The sequence below is a fragment of the Equus caballus genome, unplaced genomic scaffold, assembly GCF_041296265.1.
Source record: "Equus caballus isolate H_3958 breed thoroughbred unplaced genomic scaffold, TB-T2T haplotype2-0000437, whole genome shotgun sequence".
NCBI lineage: Eukaryota > Metazoa > Chordata > Mammalia > Perissodactyla > Equidae > Equus > Equus caballus.
The window spans coordinates 3,756,683-3,774,316 of NW_027222394.1; the positions used below are offsets into that span (position 1 = coordinate 3,756,683).

The window sequence follows — 17,634 nt, forward strand, 5'->3', positions numbered from 1 at the left end:
TAAGCAGTAACAAAAGACATTAGAAGTTGCAATATTTTTAACAGACAATGTAGATTTTAAGCAAAAAAATGTCAAAACAAGACAAAAGGGACATTTTAAAGATAAAAAGGTAAATTTATCAAGAGGATATAATAATTGTAAATATAAATGCACCAAATATGAGCACTGAAATATATTAGACAAATACTAACAGATCTGAAGGAAGAAATAGATAAAAAGAAAATAATAGTAGGGACTTTAAAAACAAACTTTTGACAATGGGTAGATCATCCAGACAGAAAATATATGAGTGGACTTGAACTATACTTTAGAATAAAAGGGCCTACTGGACATACACAGGATATTCAATCCAACAGCAGCAGAACATGCATTCTTCTGAAATATACAAGGAATGTTGCCAGGATAGATCATATTCTAATTCACAAAATAAATCCTAGGAAATTTAGAAGACTGAGATCATGCCAAGTATCATTTCTGACCACATGGTATAAAACCAGAAATAAATAATAGGAGAAAAACTAGAAAATTAGAAAACATGTGGAAATTAAACACACTCCTTAACAAACATTGTGTCCAAGAAGACATTAAAAATATACGTAAATCTTGAAAAGAATCGATTAAACTAATAGCTAACTTTTTAAAAGATAAGCAAAATGGTAATCCTTTAGTCAGAACAACCAAGCAAAGAAAAAAAGGATCAAATAAATAAAATTTTAAATGAAAGAGTAGTCATTACAACTGATATCACACAAGTAGAAAGTGTTTAAAAAGTATTATAAGAGACTACTACGAATAATAATATACCAACAAATTTCACAACCTAGAAGAAGTGCATAAATTCCTAGAAGCATATAACCTACCAAGACTGGATCATGAAGGAATAGAAAATCTGAAGAGACCAATTATAAGTAAGGTATTGCATCAGTAATCAAAACCTCCCAACAAAGAAAAGTCTAGGATCAGCTTGTTTCACTGGTGAATTTCACAAACATTTGATGAATAATTAGTACCAATTTTTCTCAAAATCTTCCAAAAATAGAAGAGGAGGGAACAATTCCAAATGCATTTTGCAAGAGCAGTATTAGCATTATACAAAAAACAGATGAGGACACCGCAAGAAAAGTATACATCAATATCCCTGATGAATATAGATGCAAAAATTCTTACGAAAATATTAGCAAACCAACTTCAACACCACATTTGAAATAATATGCACCATGATCAAGTGGGATTTATCCTTTGGAGGCAAGGGTGGTTCAACATATGCAAATCAATAAATATGATACACCACATTAATAGAACACAAGATAAGAATCAGATGATTCTCTTGATACATAAAAAGCATACGACAAAATTCAACATTGTTTCATAACAAAAACTTGCAACACACTGAGTATAGAGTGAACGTAATTCAACATGATATAGGCTAGATATGACAAGCTCACAGGTAACATCATATCCAATGTTGAAAATTTTAAAGTTTTTCTTCTAAGAACGAGACGAAGATAAAGATGCCCACTCTCACCAGTGTTTTTCAAAATAGTGTGGGAAGTCCTAAACAGAGAAATTAGACAAGGAAAATAAATAAAAGGAATCCAAAGCAAAAAGGAAAAAAATAAAACTGCCTCTATTTGTAGATGACAACACGCTATGTATGGAAAACTGTAAACTCCACACACACACAAAAAAAACTTGTTAGAACTAATAAACAAATTCAGTAAAGTTGCAGGATACAAAATCAATATACAAAAATCAGTTTTGTTCACACACACAATCAATAAATTATTGGAAAGACAAATTAATAAAACAATCCCAGTAATAATAGCATCAAAAATAATAAAATACTTAGGTATAAATTGAACAAAGAAGCTGAAAGATCTATATACTGAAAAGTATAAGACAAAGATAAAATAAATTGAAGATGACACAAATAAATGGAAAACTATTCTGTGCTCGTGAATTAGAAGAATTAATATTTTTTAAAAGTCCAGACTACTCAATAGATCTGGCAATTAAATGCAATTCCTGTCAAAATTTCAATGGCTTTGTAAAAATAAATTTTAAAATATTCTAAAATTTCTGTGGAATCACAGAAGACCCTAAACAGCCACAGCTACGTCAAGAGAAAAGAAAAAAGAGCTGGAGGTATTACACTTCCTGATTTTAAAATACAAAGTTTAGTCAAAACAATATGATTGTGGCGGGAAAGCAGAGACATCGATCAATGGAACAGAATAGAGACCTGAGAAATAAACCCACTCATATCTGGTCCATACATTTCCAACAAAAGAGCCAAGAATAGCAAATTGGAAAAGGATAATCTCTTAAATAAGTGGAGATTGGAAAACTGGATAGTCACATGCAAAAAAGTGAAATAGGACTAGTATCCTACACTACACACAAAAAGCAATTCAAAATGGATTAAAGGGTTGAACTTAAGACTTGAAACTATAAAACTCCTGGAAGAAAACATAGTGGGTAAGTTTCTTGACATCGATCTTGGCTTTTGTTTTTGGATTTGACAACAAAAACAAAGGCAACAAAAGCAAAATGAACAAGTGGGAGGACATCAAACTGAAAAAGCTTCTGCACAACAAAGATAATGATCCACAAAATGAAAAGACAACCTCTCAAATGGGGGAAAATATTTCAAAGTCATATATCTGATATGGGTTAACATCCAAAATATATTTAAAATTATACAACTCAATAGGAAATTATAAACAGGCCAAGTAGAAAATGGGCTGAGGAATTGAATAAATATTTTTCCAAAGAAGACATACTAACAGCAACAGGTACATGAAAAGGTCATCAACGTCACTAATATCAGGAAAATGCAAATTAAAACCACAATATTACCTCACATTTCTTAGAGTGGCTATCATCAAGAAGATAAGAGATAAGAAGTGTTGGCAAGTGTGGGCATAAAAGGGAACCCTTGTGCACTGTAGATTGGAATGTGAATTGGTACAACCATTATGAAAAATAGTACGGAGATTTCTCAAAAAACTAAAAATAGAACTAATATATGATCCAGTCATCTCACTTCTGGTGTACCTCCAAAGTAAAAGAAAACAAGATTTCAGAGAGATGTGTGCACTGTCATGTTTATTGCAGCATTATTCACAAAAGCCAAGATATATAAATAACCTAAGTGTCCATCAACATGTGAAAGGATAAAGAAGATGTGGTACAAATATACACAAGGGAATATTATTCAACCATGAGAAAGAATGAAATTCTACCATTCGTGACAATATGGATGCAACTAGAGAGCATTACGCTAAGTGAAATAAGTTAAAGAAAGACAGTTTCCATATGATATCGCTTATATGTAAAATCTAAAACGCGCGAACTCACAGAAACAGAGTAGAATGGGGCTGAACTGGGGGCAAATGGGGAGATATTGGTCAAAGGGTACAAACGCCCAGTCATTAGATGAATAAGTTCTGGGGATATTGTACAACATGATGAAACTGGTTAACAACACGATATTATATACTTAAAGTTTGCTAAGAGAATAGATCTTAAATGTTCTTATCACACACACACAAATGATTAAAACATGAGATGATGGAGGGGTTGACAAACCCTATTATGGTAATCATTTTACAATGCACGTATGTATCAAATCATTCTGTTTTACATTTTAAATTTACACAAAGTTACTTGTCAATTATGTCTCAATAAGGCTCTAAAAAATAAAGTTCGGAGGCAAGGCAAAAGAAAATATACCATGAAACATATAGTAAATGCTGTATTTTACGGACCAAGTTCTATTTTTTATCATGCAATTTAGTACTATCATGAAGACAGTAAAATTGCCTTAAATTTAATGGAACCATTGATTTGAAGTTTACTCATGGTGTCAATGATTCTTAGCCAGTCATTTATATTTGCATTAATTTCCCTGAAGCCTTAAGTTAGCATATGCCAGATATTAAATACAAAACTTTCAACCCTCAATGAAACTGTATTGTACTGTATTTTACAGACATGCAAGGTGGCCTGATGCACACTATTTGCTGAAGGGCAGCATTGAGGACTTCAAGGGTGGCCCAGTGAGAAGGGAGCCTTGCATAGATTTATGTCGTGCTCTTTTTGTTACTCTTTCTGGATCCTGCTAGCATATCAGGCTCCCGTTTTCATAAACACGACACCTTGTATTTGGCCCTCTCATTCAGAAGGCCCTCACTGGTGAAAGTTGTCTAGATCCGCACGTCTGTTATGAAGACTAAGGCTTTCCTCTGACATGAGATGTAAGAAGCACTTGGTGGACGTATGCTACAGCATGATGAACCTTGAGGACATCTTGCTAAGTGAGACAAAGCAGTTACAAAGGGACAAGTAATGTATAACCCCACTTATACGACGTATTTCAAGCAGCTAAATTCAGAGAAACAGGAAGTAAAATGGTGGTTGCTAGGGATCGGGAGGAGAGGGTAATTGGGAGCTAATGTTTAGTGGGTGCGATTTCAGTTTGCCAGATGAAATGAAGTCTGGAGATGGATGGCGGTGATGGTGGCACAACAATATGAATGTAGTTAATGCCACTGAGCTGTACAATTAAAAATGGTGAAAATGGTAAATTTTATTTTATACATATTTAATCACTATGATAAAATATAATAATATAAAAATGATCTCCATGATTTCCCATCCCCCTTTCAAGAATGTCTGCATACATTTGATGTTTTTTTGAATTGTTTCAGCTCCTTTTTTTTAATTTTTTTTATTAATGTTATGATAGATTACAACCTTGTGAGATTTCAGTTGTACATTTTTGTTAGTCATGTTGTGGGTACACCACTTCCCCCTTTGTGCCCTCCCCCCACCCCCCCTTTTCCCTGGTAACCACCCATCAGATCTCCTTATCAATATACTAACTTCCACCTATGAGTGGAGTCATATAGAGTTCGTCTTTCTCTGACTGGCTTATTTCGCTTAACATAATACCCTCGAGGTCCATCCACGTTGCTGTGAATGGGCCAATTTTGTCTTTTTTATGGCTGAGTAGTATTCCATTGTGTATATATACCACATCTTCTTTATCCAATCATCACTTTCTGGGCATGTAGGTTGGTTCCACGTCTTGGCTATTGTAAATAATGCTGCGATGAACATAGGGGTGCAAGGGACTCTTGGGATTTCTGATTTCAGGTTCTTAGGATAGATACCCATTAATGGGATGGCTGGGTCATAGGGTATTTCTATTTTTAACTTTTTGAGGAATCTCCATACTGTTTTCCATAGTGGCTGTGCCAGTTTGCATTCCCACCAACAGTGTATGAGGGTTCCTTTTTCTCCACAACCTCTCCAACATTTGTCGCTCTTGGTTTTGGATGTTTTTGCCAATCTAACGGGTGTAAGGTGATATCTTAGTGTAGTTTTGACTTGCATTTCCCTGATGATTAGCGATGATGAGCATCTTTTCATGTGTCTATTGGCCATATTCATATCTTCTTTTGAGAAATGTCTGTTCATGTCCTCTGCCCATTTTTTGATCGGGTTGTTTGTTTTTTTGTTGTTAAGCCATGTGAGTTCTTTGCATATTACGGAGATTAACCCTTTGTCAGATAAGTGGCTTGTAAATATTTTTTCCCAATTAGTGAGCTGTTTTTTTGTTTCAATCCTGTTTTCCCTTGCCTTGAAGAAGCTCTTTAGTCTGATGAAGTCCCATTTGTTTATTCTTTCTATTGTTTCCCTCAACTGAGGAGTTATAGTGTCTGAAAAGATTCTTTTGAAACTGATGTCAAAGAGTGTACTGCCTATATTCTCTTCCAGAAGACTTATTGTTTCAGGACTAATCTTTAGGTCTTTGATCCATTTTGAGTTTATTTTGGTGTGTGGTGAAAAAGAATGGTCAATTTTCAATCTTTTGCATGTGGCTGTCCAGTTTTCCCAGCACCATTTGTTGAAGAAACTTTCTTTTCTCCATTGTAGGCCCTCTGCTCCTTTGTCGAAGATTAGCTGTCCATAGATGTGTGGCTTTATCTCTGGGCTTTCAATTATGTTCCATTGATCTGTGGACCTGTTTTTGTACCAGTACCATGCTGTTTTGATCACTGTAGCTTTGTAGTATGTTTTGAAATCGGGGATTGTGATTCTGCTGGCTTTGTTTTTTTTGCTCAGGATTGCTTTAGCAATTCGCGATCTTTTGTTGCCCCATATGAATTTTAGGATTGTTTGTTCAATTTCTGTGAAGAATGTTCTTGGGATTCTGATTGGGATAGCATTGAATCTGTAGATTGCTTTAGGTAGTATGGACATTTTAACTATGTTTATTCTTCCAATACATGTGCATGGAATGTCTTTCCATCTCTTTATATCGTCGTCAATTTCTTTCAAGAAAGTCTTGTAGTTTTCATTGTATAGATCCTTCACTTCCTTTGTTAAGTTGATCCCAAGGTATTTTATTCTTTTCGTTGCGATTGTGAATGGGATTGAGTTCTTGAGTTCTTTTTCTGTTCATTGTTAGTGTATAGAAATGCTACTGATTTATGTACGTTAATTTTATACCCTGCTACTTTGCTGTAGTTGTTGATTATTTCTAATAGTTTTTCTATGGATTCTTTGCGGTTTTCTATATATAAGATCATGTCGTCTGCAAACAGCGAGAGTTTTACTTCTTCATTACCTATTTGGATTCCTTTTATTTCTTTTTCCTGCCAAATTGCTCTGGCCAACACCTCCAGTACTATGCTGAATAGGAGTGGTGAAAGTGGGCACCCTTGTCTTGTTCCTGTCCTCAGAGGGATGGCTTTCAGTTTTTGTCCATTGAGTATGATGTTGGCTGTGGGTCTGTCATATATGGCCTTTATTATGTTGAGGTACTTTCCTTCTATACCCATTTTATTGAGGGTTTTTATCATAAACGGGTGTTGGATCTTGTCGAATGCTTTCTCTGCATCTATTGAGATGATCATGTGGTTTTTGTTTTTCATTTTGTTGATGTAGTGTATCACGTTGATTGACTTGCGGATATTGAACCATCCCTGTGTCCCTGGTATAAATCCCACTTGATCATGGTGTATAATCTTGTTGATGTATTGCTGTATTCGGTTTGCCAGAATTTTGTTGAGGATTTTTGCATCTATGTTCATCAGTGATATCGGCCTGTAGTTCTCCTTCTTTGTGTTGTCCTTGTCAGGTTTGGGGATCAGAGTGATGTTGGCTTCATAGAATGTGTTAGGGAGTACTCCATCTTTCTCAATTTTCTGGAACAGTTTGAGAAGAATAGGTATTAAGTCTTCTTTGAATGTTTGGTAGAATTCTCCAGAGAAGCCGTCTGGTCCTGGACTCTTATTTTTGGGGAGGTTTTTGGTTACCGTTTCTATTTCCTTACTTGTGATTGGCCTATTCAGATTCTCCATTTCTTCCTGATTCAGTTTGGGGAGATTGTAGGAGTCTAGGAATTTGTCCATTTCTTCCAGGTTGTTCAATTTGTTGGCATATAGTTTTTCATAGTATTCTCTTATGATCTCTTGTATTTCATTGGTATCTGTTGTGATTTCTCCTCTCTCCTTCCTAATTTTATATATTTGCGATTTCGCTCTTCTTTTCTTGGTGAGTCTCGCTAAAGGTTTGTTGATTTTGTTAATTCTTTCGAAGAACCAACTCTTTGTTTCATTGATCCTTTCTATTGTCTTTTTTGTTTCAATATCGTTTATTTCTGCTCTTATTTTTATTATTTCCCTCCTTCTACTGACTCTGGGCCTTGTTTGTTCTTCTTTTTCTAGTTCTGTTAGGTGTCGTTTGAGGTTGCTTATGTGAGCTTTTTCTTGTTTAGTGAGGTGAGCCTGTATTGCGATGAATTTCCCTCTTAGGACTGCTTTTGCTGCATCCCAAATGATTTGGTATGTCGTGTTCTCATTTTCATTTGTCTCCAGATAATATTTGATTTCTTCTTTAATTTCTTCAATGATCCATTGTTTGTTCAGAAGCGTGTTGTTTAGTCTCCACATTTTTGCACCTTTCTCTACTTTTTTCTTGTAGTTGATTTCTAGTTTCATAGCATTATGATCAGAAAAGATGCTTGATATTATTTCAACTCTCTTGTATTTATTGATGTTTGCTTTGTTTCCCAAAATATGGTCAATCCTTGAGAATGTTCCATGTGCACTTGAGAAGAATGTGTAACCTGCTGTTTTTGGATGAAATGTTCTATATATATCTATTAAGTCCATCTGGTCTAATTTTTCATTTAATTCTATTATTTCCTTGTTGATTTTCTGTCTGGATGTTCTGTCCATTGGTGTTGCATACATTTGATTTTTTAAATTTAGAATTCTCACAAATAAATCATGACTACAAGGGGCACATTGTTATCTATAAAGACACATTCATTCTGCATTTAAAAATACCACTAAAGGTCTTTTATCTCCCTAAAGAAAATAATCAAATAATATCCTAGTCCCAGACAAAATATATAACATTCTTTTTAAAATCCTGACTCAATATAATTTTGAATGTTTTAGAATATATTGTCTTTCATCTGAGCTTTATTTTTCTTCCTTGCTTCCAAATATCAATTTTCCTTTATGTTTTGTTTTCTTCATTCATATAATAAATAAATTTCAGTTTTTAATTTCCCACTTCAAAATTTTTGTTAGAGAGATTAATAGGTGCAGTGATTTTTTTATGAAACATTAAATAAAACATTAAATTAAAAATTAAATTAAATTAAACCCAGATACATAAATTTAATTGTATATGCTGTGTTCATTAGAATTCTAATGTGAGCATTTAGATCAATTGAATAGTAAGATTTTTTTTTCCCAAGAGAATTGATCTCAGAACTATAAGTCTCTATTGAACCTCTCCTAGTTTAATTGGTGGGTTGGGATCATAGTCCCTGTGATGTTACCTGCAAAAATAAGCTATACCCTAAATCTAGGCACCATTGGTGGTGTCATGTTTCCCATTGTCTTTTTGATCCTTGTATTCTTATGTCAGTGTCTGCACAATTAAGGAAGTAGTCATCTTTCATTCTTTATAGGTTCACTGTGGCAGACACAGACCTTTACTAGGCATCTCAACCAAGTGTTCTAGCCAGGCTGGCTTGTAGTATACAGTGGGAGGTGGAGGATTCTTCCAGTCTCTGATTGGACAAGTCCAAGGCCTGGACTTGGGTTCAGTTAGGACCTCTGCCTGAGCTCTAGTTGGGCAGATCAGCTGGCTGGGCTCTGTGATCTGGTGGTTCCACTAGCTGAGTTCCTCAGATATTCGGGGCCTCTGACTAGGCTCCCTGAATGGACGGGACCACTGGCTGTTCTCCATAGTCAGGTGGGTTCTCTGCTGGGCTCTGCAGTAGGGCATAGCGGCCAGCTGGGCTTCACATTCTGGCGGGGTCACTGCCCTGGCTCCCAAGGATGCATGCTGTGATTCCTGCCGAGCAAGTGCCACTGGCAAGATTCTGCAAATGGATGTGGCTGCAGGCTGAGCTCTCTGGCAAGGCAGTGTTGCTGGCTGAATTCCATGATCATGCAGGGCCACAGCCTGGGCTCTGCAGTTACCTCTGGTTAGTTGGTGCCACAGGCTGTAGTACCTGGTCAAGTGGTCCACTGGCCATACTCTGTTTTCAGCAAGGCTGCAGACTGGACTGCATGATTAGGTGGGTCCACTGGTTGTGCTTGGTCGGGCAGGGGCACCAACTAGAGTCCCAGGTAGGATGGGACCTCAGATATGCTCCAGGTTTGTGTGAGGCTGAAGGCTGAGATATGAGTCTGAGTAGGGTTGCTGTCTCTGCTCTCCAGCCAGCTGGAGTCACAGGCGTGGCTCCTTGGGTGAAGTGGACCACTGCCTAGAGGTCTTAGCCTGACAGAACTGCTGGTTGTACTCACTGGCCATATATTGTTGCAGTTTATCTCCAAGGACGGAGAAAGCTTCTGGTCAGATAGCACTGCTGGCAGGGACATAGTGTTACCACCAAGATCTGTGACTGGTTGGTGAGCCTTGTCCCCATTATTTTGCTCTAGGCTGACCCTAGGTGGTCTAGCCCTGCCAGTTCACCTCTGTTCGCCATGGCTTGAGAAAGAAGTAGGCCTCCTGGGGAGCACCCCACAATTCTAGGGGAGCTGAATGTCTGCCTTGGGCTCTCTGTTCCCCACTGGAGAAATCACAGGTGATGGGAATTCCTCTCGGTGTAGTTTGTTGCTGGCCTGGAAGAAGGTAATACATTTAAAATGAAACCACTCCTCTGACTCTTCTGTCTAATGTAAGTTATTTCAGCTTTTGTGCTCCTGAAGGGGGTCCTTCAGCCTCACTCCAGGTTTTGGATTTTTCACAAAAGTGTTATTGTCTGTGAGTAGTTGCTAATCTGTATATTTGTGAGGGAAGCTAAAGCCAGGGATCAACTATTCCACCATCTTGCTGATGTCACTTCTAAATTTTCAGTGTATTCCTTAGGGAAACATTTATTTTAAACATCTACATTGTGGCAGGCCATGTGTTAGGCAATGGGGAGACACCTGAGATAAAAGTGGGTAAAATATCATAACTCCTGGATTTACATTCTACTGTAGAGAATTGATAATACACAAATCATGGTAAAAAATGTCATGAGTGGTTAATGTGAATAAAAATAAAACAAGGTAAGGGACACATGACTATTTCACATTGATTTGACACGGAAGTCTTCTCTCATAATCAAATAGTGACCTGAGTAACTGAAGAAATAACCCACAACTTTTCTGGAGGAAGAGATTGCCAGGCAGAGAAAATAGTAATCTTTTTCCTTTAGTAAGTATGCTAAACCCAAAGTTATTTGTTGATATGTCTAATAAGTCTATCTTGTGTTATCTTGCATTTTATATTATTTTATATTCTCTGCATCTTTTTATTTTAAAAAGTCTTTCATTATGTGGTCTACTTATTTTTTCCCATTTAACAAGATTTGTGTATTTGTTCAATTATCTTTTCATGATACTTTTATAGGGTATAAAAGATACTTTATAAATAGTGAAATATTCTTTATCTTCTTTCTCTTCATACAGTGTCAATTGGTTCCCTAACATGAGCAAGAGTAAAATACCTTCTAAAATATTTCTCTCTTCTTTCCCTTATCATACAACCTTAGTCAATATATCTTAGTGTTTATTATGATATATTCATGCTTCATCTTTCACTACTTGATTTATTAACTTTAAATATTATTTTACAGCCACATACAAACCATGAATCAACCATTCAGTTTAAGCTCCATCATTTTCTTCAAATTCTCTCCTAACTCAAGTCAATTCCCATTTGACACATTTCTGTTGTCTGACCATCACCTCTTCTTGACTGGTCATCAAATGTCTGGATTCTTAATTTCTACATCATGGTGTTCTCTAATTGCTGAAATTGTTTTATGAAGAGTTTTGTTGCTGTAAATCAACTTTGAACATTGAATCATGGTTTAGACCTGCTTTATGGCAAGAATTTTCAGTTAAATTTATTTATTCTGATATGAAGTTTGCTAATTATTTTTTATTTTCTCTTTAGTATTTTTTTGAAGGACAGTGCATTTTCATATGTTATTGTTTAAGGATTTAATTTGCTTTTCTACTTATTACCAGGAAGATTCCATGGGGTTTCAGACAGGAGATCTTTACTGGTTTCTCAGGCTCTGTTGCTTTGTTCTATGCATTCCAGCAGGTTTCTCAATGTCAGACTTCTTGTCACCTCCTCATTCCTGGCCATGACTGGGATGGCAATCCCTCAGGTTAGACCATGCTGCACTGTTGGCTCTACCACCTCCTCCCCTGGCTCTCTCCAAACCTGTCTCTTTCCTTGTCCTCTGATTGCTCCCTACCCCCTTGTCTATCAGACATGTGCACAGCAATCCACACTGATGGGAGAATGCACTCCTTATAGAAGAAGGAATTTTCTGATATTTTGGGGGTCTTACCAGTGACCTTGAATGCCACGCTACTTCCTTCCAAGGCCTCTTGATACCATTCTAGGTTTTCTATACCAATTCTGATGAGTCTCAGTACCTTTGTTCTCCATTACATGTAAATTTTAGTTAGTGTGTTTTCTTCGTCTCCTAATTACAGAGAAGGTACCATTTGTGGTTTCTTTTGTTATTCATTTTCCTGGATGTTTATTATATATTTTAAGAATAAAAGTAGCAATATTAACATTAAAAGACTAACTAAAGGTGTATACTAGCACCCAGAGCTTTGTTATTTATATTTGAAAAGTTTTGCTCTCTTTGCCTGTGTGGAGAAGATGATTGGGATAAGGATGCACAGGATTTTCAGTTGTGGGACTCTGGCAGAGGTCCAGGTAGTACGTGATTGTGACTGGGACAAGGAACTGGTGGAGAAGGTGATGAGGGGACATTGGCAGATACACACACATCCAAACACACACACACACACATACGCATATATGTATATGAGGAAATTTTTTCTCAGTACATTAGTTAGCATGTACATTCATCATTTAGCCTGCAAATTCGTTTTTCCACTGTTCTTTCATTAGCAAAACTAACAATTAATACCATAGGGCATGAACAAAGTGCTTGTAGAACCAAACATTATTTTCCTCTTTCCTCTTCATTATTCCAGTTCAAATGGAAACTTTCTTTTTGTGATTCTTGATCACAGAGGGATTTTGTACTATTTTATTTCTACTTTATCTTAAGGAAAGAAATTTTTAAATTCCACAGCCTTTGAACTTAGAGAAATTATATATTGCTGTAATAAGCCATTATCTCATAAATATTATGTATATATAATAACGTATACATAAAAAGTAATATATTTTCCAACAGTATTACAAGCCACAAGGAATCAATATCAAGACCTACATAGACTTACCATTTCAAGATCTTCATCTTGTTTAATGAAGATGGATACACGAAAAATATATATATGTTTTACTGTGCTTTTGGGAGTGCCAACGTTAGGATGGGTTTCACTTTGTGGTCCACACCCTGCTGCTTTGCATGGGAATTTACATGTTTGCTATTGATGATGATGCATATCAGATGTTTTGCCTTTGATGGCCACTGACCAGATATGGCTGAGTATTTGTAAGTCTTCTGTTTTACTTCATTTTTTCTTGTATTTTGACTTAGATTCTGATGTGATTTTATGTATACACACTCATAGATATGGGATAATATATACATGTATTTCATTTTATGCAGACTGCATCTTATTTTGGTTTTATGCTTGGCAATATCACTTCAGTAGTAGTTTTTAAATATTAGAAAAGATATTTGAAAATATTTTGAAATAAAACATTTGCCTAAAAAGGAAAAGAGGTCAGTTGCATTTCTGAATAAATAGACCATTATAATATGCAAATATATCAATTTAAAAATAGACAAAATAAAAGAATAGGTAAAGCAAAATTTAATAAATGCAAATAAACAAATAATTTCAACCTACAAATAATTGTTAAAATAATGATTTTCACAAATTAATAGAGGGCTTAAAAATAATAAAATTGAATTTATTCATGATGAGTTGACATGAGCAGCTTTCAAACACTCCACAAAGAGCATTGCACTTCATCTGTACGATTTTCAAACTATATTCATTTCATGTCTTTTAGCAAATAATTCGATTTCTAGGAAACACTAAAGTAAATCAAAGTATGAGCAAATGCAAGCAAATTTGTTGCATTATCAATCATAGTAATAAACTATAACCAAGTTTAATGGCATAATAAAACAATTGTTAAGTAACTTTAGCTACAAAATGAAAATGCATTCAGTCTTTGAAAATAAGATTTTCTTTTTCATTTTTTTAAGTTTTTGACATAGGATAATCCAGAAAAACAAGATTAGGTTTATATACTAAGCAAGTATACACAGTATATAGTAAGGTATCAAAAGTTTTAAAAATAGATCTTTATTTAAGAAATTGTTATAGTATAATTTGATGAACGTACTTCAACATTTGGATTTTAAAGGACAAGATATGAAGCTTTTGTTTCAAGTGGAATTACCTACAAAAGAAAAAGCCAAGATAAACTACTTTTCTAACTCATCCCTAAATACCTGTAAGTTAAACTACAATAATAAAGAAATATGAAAAATAACTGAAAAGGAGATAAGTGAAGAGAAGGAGGTGGGAACTGAAGGAGAAATGTGTCTGTGAGATTGCTTCTCAGCCTTAAGTTAAAAATGTCAGCAGCTCAAATTCTGCTTGAAGCTAATGCCAGGATCCAAAACAATGAGTGGTCATCAGATTGATGCTAAATTGATTCTGATCTGCTCTCTGTCCTCTCTCTTCAAGACCATCTCTTCAGCAGTTCACTTCTCTGCCACATCACTTCAATCTACTCTCCATGCATGAGATATACTATCACTAACAACATCTAGTCTATATTTCTGTGCAGATATCTAAGTGCTATTTTTCCTAATGCTTCCTCCATATTTGTCTGCCATTGTAGAATTATAAAGTACATGACGGCAGGCTCTTCTAGGAGTATAAAAGCAAAACTGGTAGAATAGAGCCTCATAAATGAATATCAGTAAATCTAGAAATGTCTTTAGTAGAGGAAGAGTGAGGGGCAGATGAGTATACCCTCTTGGATGATGGATGGAAACAAGAGGGCATTTTGATGATGTTTGCTTTAGAGTTGTTCCCATTAGAAAGAGTGAAATCTGTTTCAAGGAAAGAGAAAGGAGAGCCCTTTCCTGTCAAAGGATGTACATTGAGGAAAGTGCTATCAGTCTTTAAAACATAGCTGAAAGTTATAAAAGGAAGATAATCATATTGGAAACAACCTCAGCTCACCAATGATCACCTCATCATTTTCTTTCTCCAGAATTTTAATCCGTTTATGAATTGAAGTCTGCAGGAAAATGGAGGTAAACAACAACAGTTCTGAAGAGGGATTTCTTCTCCTGGGATTTTCAGATCAGTCCCAGCTAAAGACGATCCTTTTTGTCTTAATTTTGCTCTTTGATGTCTTGAAGCTTCTGGGGAAGACTGCCATCATTTTGGTGTCTTGCTTGGACCCAAAAACTCCACTCTTTGATGTAGTTTGTCCTCAGTAACCTTTCTTGTGTGCACATTTCTTGCACCATCAGTGTTGCCCCACCGTTGCTGCTTATCATGAATAAGAAAGAGAAGATCATGAGCTATGTTGTATGTGTGGCCCAGCTCTATGTGGCCACAAGGTTGGGTTCTACTGAGTATATTCTCCTGGCAGTCATGTTATATGACTGCTATGCTGTTGTCTGCTGTCCTCTGCACTATGCAATCATTATGCAGCCTCAATTATGTGCATCCATGGCCAGCATAGCATAGTACAGTGGCCTTATCACCTCTCTAATTCAGTGCTCCCTTACAGTGCAACTGCCTCTTTGTGGTCATTACAAACTGGACCACGTTTGTGTGAGGTGCAAGTGCTCAGCAGACTGGCCCGTGTGGACACAAAGTTCAATGAGGTAGTACTCCTTATGGTCAATATCATCTTTTAAATTGTTCCTCTGTCACTCATCTTTGCCTCCTATGGTTTTATAGCCCAAGCTGTGCTGAGGATCAAATCAGCAGCAGGGTGCTTAAAAGCCTTTGGGACTTGTTTCTCCCACCTGATTGTGGTCATCATTTTCTATGAGACCATTATCTATATGTACCTTCAGTCAGTCAAATGTTGATCCAAAAACCAGGAAGATTTTGTCTCTCTTTTCTACACCATAGTCACAACACTCTCAAACCCCGTTATCTACACTATGAGAAACAAAGATGTGAAAGGGGCCTTGAGGACACTGGTAAAGGGGAATGATCTTGGTTCAGAAAAGATATCAGCTGTAGGTACAACCTGAAGTAGGCTATTCTTAGCTCATAGACAGTTGTTCAAAGTATTATTCTCTTGTACAACGCCATAAGGAGAAGTAAAAGACATAGAACTCTATAAGAAGCTAACATACTCAAGCCACAATAGTGTTTCTTTTGTCCCAAACATCCTTCTCATGAATTCAAAGACTCTATGCTCTATCTACAGAAAACTCTTTGCTCTTCCTCAACTGCACCATCAAATTTTATGCAGAGATTATTTAACCCTGGAGTGCTAGTCTGTCTGGTAAACCTCTAATTACTCCTAAAAGCTCAACTGAAATGTTACCTGCACTTCCAGCTGTCTTGAAACACCATCCATCTCACCCTCTTGGAAAAATTAATTGTTTCATAATATATGTCCCCATTGAACATGAAATATACTCTATTTCTACATTATCACACATATTATCTATATATATGTGTGTATATATATAAAATAAACATTGAAATAATATATGACCATTTTCCTACAACGTCAGTTTAAACAACAGAATGGACAAGTCTCGCTATATTAGCTCATTTATGTTAGGAGAAATACAAATATAATACACTGATTACATTTGTGGCAAAATATGACATTAAATTAATAAAACTAATCAAATAATAAGCTTTCATTAAGCAGACCAATCCATGCATGATTCAGCCTCATTCTCTTTTCTTTAAAGTGTTTAGAATTTGAGCGAAAGTGAAAGAGCATGTATTTCATTCTCTCTGTCTCTCTCTCTCTCCAAAGAGGGTGAACTTCATCAATTTGTCTACCTCAAGTATTTTAAGAGATTTGCACAAGGAGAGAACAATTTATTTAATCTAAAATCTTAATTTTATCCCCATCTTTCATTATGATATCCACAGGGAAAAGAAGAGGCACAAGAACAAAAAGTAAAATTGGTACAGTATCTCTGTGGGCTGTCGTGTGATTTAGACTTATGATGACAGAAAAGAAAACTGAGGTTTATCTAAATATCATCTTTGTACCAGAATATTGATATCAGTCTACAAAATAAAGTTTGGACCTGTCTCTACTGCCAAAGGTAAAACTGATTGCAAAATGAGTGCACACATGAGAAAATCACTTCAGGAGAACTTTCTGAATGAATCAGGGATGCCTCTCCAAACATACTCCTGTCCAATTTGCTTAAACATCTTTACAGAAACTAAAATGATGAATATTCAATTTAATACAAAGAAGAGGCATAGAAGTCTGGTTGAATTTGTCTTCCAGAATTTTGTTATGAGAATTCCCCCCTCAGTAATGGAAGGAAGAGTTTGGAGTGAAATAGAACATGGTTAGGAATACCAGCGCTCAGTTACAGCCCTGGAGGAGAGCAGCAGCTCAACAGGAAACCTCACAGGATAGAATCACCACTTCTTCATGCTCAAAAGCAAGACACAGAAAAGAATATATATGTGTTGGAATGTAAATCAATTTAAATTAAATACAGCCTCTATGACACAAAATATCACATTTAATAAAACAAACAGCTAAAAAAAAAGAATGTCAGATAGGAAGTAAAGGAAGCAGTACAGTATGCAGAAAAAACTGCTAGGAAAAAACAAAATCAAAACTCAAAGATAATATGAAAAAGATTTTCCCCCAGAAACAAAATGAAATTTTTACCATACACAACAAATTAAATGTTAACAAAATTCAGACGTACACATAAAATGAAATAAAGAAGATAAGTATGCTTACTATCTACAACAAAGAAGTAATAGGCATTTTCCCAAAAAAATAAACCAGTAAATAAATAACGTAAGAGAAGCGACAAACATATAAAAAGCAAGCTAAACAAAAGAACTTAATCTTAGATGAAAAGGGAAACACATTTGAAAATATCTTGTTACTATT

The 17,634-nt window shown here is 35.7% G+C and overlaps 1 pseudogene; it reads left to right on the forward strand.

The window, feature by feature from the left end:
* The first annotated feature begins 14,806 nt into the window (after positions 1–14,806).
* OR2G30P (olfactory receptor family 2 subfamily G member 30, pseudogene) lies at positions 14,807–15,772 on the forward strand (annotated as a pseudogene).
* Positions 15,773–17,634: the final 1,862 nt, after the last annotated feature.